The following is a 4,029-nucleotide window of genomic DNA, read 5'->3' as shown; positions in this document are numbered from 1 at the left end:
TTTCCTCATATGGCTTTAAATAGAAGTATGTCTTTTGTGGTGTATGAGGTGTGGTGAGAATGGTATCTTTATTCTCCTTCTAGTCTGTTTTCTTATGCATGAAGAACATTTTTTTCTTAGCAGATTCGCAGGGTGTTATTAGAGTTGCAAGTTTTCAAACTTGAATTTTGCATGGAGAGCATATTTCCGTGTAGGGATTATATCAGGGTGGTATTAGGTGTTACTGGAGTTGGATACATTATCTGTGTTTGCTCTTAATGCCTCAGCCTGTCTAGTTTTTCTGGGGGTGTCTGGACTATGTACACCCTCAGGTTAGAGTGGTTTCGTTTCTCACTGATATGTACACTCAATTCACTCACATGCTGTGCTTTCCCTCCCTCCAATTCTCCAGCTCTCCATGGAGAGCTGTGCTGTGGGTTCCACGCTAGAGTTGAGAGCCCATAATGTACGTTGTCATGCCTTATTTCTAGTCTATCTGTCCATGGTCCGGGGAGCTGGCAGTGGAGCATCTGTTCCCTCTAGATGGGGCCTCTGCACATTTCTCAGCTCCTTTTGCCATCCTGGGTCCTGAGCTGACTCAGCCCACGTGCCGCCTCTTGGAGAGGAGGCAGCCCCAGGACCACTCTGCCGTAGAGTTCAGGGCTGAATAATTCTACTACTGTTTAATAGAAGAAACTTACTCTCCTTAAATGCATCACCTTAGGCTATTTGCCTTAATTAACCCAGTAATATCCTGCAAAATGGATTTTTTGCCACAGCTTGTATAGCTGATAGCTGGAAACAGGTGTAGGTTCGCTGTGGAGCTCCTTATCACAACCTGCTGTGTAGCCTAGAGATTTGCATGGCCTCAAAAGTGATGGGACAAATTAATGGGAGAGATGTCCACTGAGGGTTGTTAAATGCAAAGACACATCTCTGTCTCAGGAGGTCCCTCAGCCTCAGGTTACTAGAAGATGGAAGACAGGATCAGGGAGGTGTTGGTATGGGCTTGCACTGCAATTACATACTTAGTGTAGACTCTGATACTGGACAGAGCTGGCTGCAGCATAGTGGAGACATTGACCTTTGCTCTGGGCTGGTATAACTGCAACGGTCCTACCACCATCTGCATTATGAACATGGGGAAGCACCAGAAATGTCACAATTTACCCCAAGTGCCAGAGTGTAACGGGGAAGTTTTACAGCTCTCAGGCCTCACCTACACTCTGTACTGGGGTTAGTTCAGTTTCTTCCCACACTGACCTGCAGACACTGTAATGCCACCTCCAGAGGGCCTCGATGATTCAGGCTCCCATGTCAACCAAGAGGCTTCGTATTCATCTTCTAGACTTCCACTTTTTCCTGGAAATGGATTAGAAAGTGCTTTAGCCAAATCCAGGGTGAATGGCCAAGCTGTGTCTTTCACACACTCTAGCCTTTTGCCATCTTCAGATCTCAGAGCCCTGCATGCTGCTACAGTGTAAGAGGGCTTGCTACCAGCTGTTGCACGAGACAAAGCACACGGCTGGACGGGCTCTTGTCCTGCTCCATCTCAACCATTCCTATATTCCTGCCCACACACCTTGCCCTTGGATTGTCTCCTCTTAGTCTCTAGTTCCACATCTTTCAACTTCCGCCACGCTTTTCACCTGATCCCCAAGTGTCCCATTTCCCAGCCTTCTTGTTCATTAGCTCGTGCCTTGCTAGCAAAGCCATGGAGACCCAGCATTCCCTGTGGAGCAGGATGGACACTTGCAACCTCCAGCTGTGGTTTAGCCCTTCCCCTTCCCAGGGTCTCTTTTCTGGTGATAAGCTCTTCCTGTTAGCTGTCCCGTGTTTGTACTAAACCTAACCACTATAAGGGCATTTCTTGATAGGATCTTTGGTCTTATACACCTAGACAAAAGCCATTTAACTAAACTTAACTGAAAGCTAGTGGCTTATTTTTTATATATCTGCTAGGATATACAAGAGAAAAGGAACTGAGAGGAAACCTCACAGTATTCTGAAGTTATCAGTCTCCTAGCCCTGGGCCAGAGCATCATCTGCCAATGGTCAGCTCCTCAAAGCTTGGCTGTTATCACCTTGTGGCACTGGAGCCATAGACAAAGCCAGTCATAGACAAAGCCAGTCTCACACTGAGATCAGGACTGGGAGGAGGACTGCACAGGATGAAAAGTGTGCACTAAGAAAAGGAAGACAGGGTAGGGTCTCGCAGCATGGGCCCAGCACCAACGCTTGGCTGCCTTCCCCACCGTGCTGGTCCAGACCTCCCAGGACTGCGTGGGGAGCAGCTCACAGCTCTCCTCAGCAGGCTACTGGCAGGCGGCACTGAAGAGTCATCCCGCAGCCGGAGCAGCCTGCCTGGGTGGCATGTTAGCCTGGCCCTGGGGTGGAGGCTACAGGGCAGATGCAGAAGCAGCCTGGTTAAAGACAGTCAGTTCTTCCTCGGGCAGGGAAACAGGGGCCTCCGTGGCCTTATGGACCATCACGGCTCACTTCAGGAGCCGTGTTGGATAGCCACACGCTTGAACAGCCAGGAGCTAGCAATATCTCTGTAAGAAATTCCTGTCTCAGATCAGGCAGTGAAGCCTAACAGGAACGTTGTGGTGGTGAATGTCCTCCCTGATGAGGGACCCAGAGAGTAAGCTGAGGCAAAACAAACTCTGGGGCTTGTGATCCATAGTCACATCGTGACTTGCCTGCAGGGCGTGCAGTGGCCAGATCCCAGGAGGTTTCTGGAAAGGCTTGTAATAAGTGCTGGGGAGGAGACAGTGACCGTGGGCCCCACGCAGAGGAAGATGGAGGAAAGAGGTTCTGGCGTTAAAATGTAGGCTTCAGGCAGGAAGATGAAAGCCAGGCCCTCCATGACAGCATTCCCTGAAACGGTCCGGGTACCACGTGGACGTCAGATAGTAAAGCAGAGACATGAATTCATAAAATGGGGCTGAAAACGTGTTGTCATAAAAGTTTGGCATCTCCAAGCAAAGGAGAGGCCAAACTCTCACCGTTCAAATATGGTGAAAACCAGCATGGAGAAAAGGAAAAGGGAAGAGCAATTTAAAGAAGCAGGATCCTGTTTAAAAACAATACAGAAAAAAGTAGAGAACCAAGAGAAATATAATATATAGGGCTGAGGAACTGGAATGCCTTGTCTTCAGTGAAACACTGGCACGCCATGGGCTTCTTGGGAGGAGGCTCACTAGGAGGACACTGTGACACCAAAGTATAAAATGCACAGGAGCAGTAGAGAAGAGTGTGCTGGTGGCAGCGTGGGGCTGTTATCAGAGAGCTTGGAGTCGGGTCAAAGTCACAAATGCACCAACAGAGAACCCTGAACTGAAAGCCCAGCTCCAGGGAGCAGGGCAGGGGGAAGGCGAGCAGACAGACGTAAGGGGCAGTGTCTGTCTGTGCGGAGTCTGAGCTAGGTACATAGTGTCCTCTGCAGTCAGGAGGATGGGCAGATCCCGAGCAGGGATGTAGAAGGGGCATAAAACCATAAATGACATGGAGAAGGCAAGTGGGGAATGAGTATTCCATAAGAACTAGGTTGTGGGGAAGCAGCAGGAAAGGTTTCTGCACACAGTTAAACTGTGGCGGTTGCTGCTGGGATGTCATGGAGGCAAAGGCTGCAAATGCTCAAAGGAAAGAAAAGACAAGAAAAAGTGAGGCCTCTTCTCAGTGAGGGAGTCACCAGTGGGGCCCGTGCTGAGAGCTGGGCCATTTAACATGTGCAGACATGGTCTGGGAAATGCTGTGAAGAGTGAAGGAGCAGATGGTATTAAATTATTCAGCTTTGCAAAGGAAAGTGCCAGCTGCAAAAACTGCAGGAAGACCAAGCAACACACAGTGACTGGAATAAAAATGGCAGATTACGTTCAAGGTAGGTAAAAAGGCACACACAGGGAGAAGCAGTCCTAGTGTCCACATACCCAGCTCTGAGCTGTTACTGTTCAGCAGCAAGAATTGTAACAGATTATTTGATGTGTGCTCAGCAGCAGTCAGAGTAAATCAGATGTTAAGATTAGGGATGGAACACATCTGTGCCAG

The sequence above is a fragment of the Mycteria americana genome, unplaced genomic scaffold, assembly GCF_035582795.1.
Source record: "Mycteria americana isolate JAX WOST 10 ecotype Jacksonville Zoo and Gardens unplaced genomic scaffold, USCA_MyAme_1.0 Scaffold_53, whole genome shotgun sequence".
Taxonomy (NCBI): Eukaryota; Metazoa; Chordata; class Aves; order Ciconiiformes; family Ciconiidae; genus Mycteria; species Mycteria americana.
This window is presented reverse-complemented; position numbering follows the sequence as displayed.